Raw genomic sequence first — 343 nt, 5'->3', positions numbered from 1 at the left:
TATTTTACGTTGACTAGGAAATTGGAAACTCTCAGCTGATATATTCGCTGAGCTATACATGCTCAACTATGTTATGGCCACGTATAGCACACCTCAGGTCTCAACATACACACTATTCTTTTAGTGAATTACTCAAAGTATATAATAAGCTCATTAATTCGTTTTGAAATTATAGGTTTCAATTTTGAATGGTATTGTCATTGGAGGCGGAGCTGGAGTCTCCGTCCATGGTCGATTTCGTATTGCAACTGAGAACACGGTACGTGTTCTTTACTTGAACATGTACATAGATGGATAGGTGGATAGATGCTGAGTTTGCCAAAAAAAAAAAAAAAAAAAAAAA

General features: G+C 35.9%; 1 protein-coding gene across 1 annotated transcript in view; it reads left to right on the top strand.

The window, feature by feature from the left end:
• LOC104786587 (probable 3-hydroxyisobutyryl-CoA hydrolase 3) overlaps positions 1-343 on the top strand; it is an 8,440-nt gene that overhangs the window by 951 nt on the left and 7,146 nt on the right. The window lies entirely within an intron of this gene.

This window comes from Camelina sativa, chromosome 5, assembly GCF_000633955.1.
Source record: "Camelina sativa cultivar DH55 chromosome 5, Cs, whole genome shotgun sequence".
NCBI classification, from domain to species: domain Eukaryota; kingdom Viridiplantae; phylum Streptophyta; class Magnoliopsida; order Brassicales; family Brassicaceae; genus Camelina; species Camelina sativa.
Note: the sequence above shows the minus strand (reverse complement) of the source record. Positions and strands in the feature narration are given on the sequence as shown.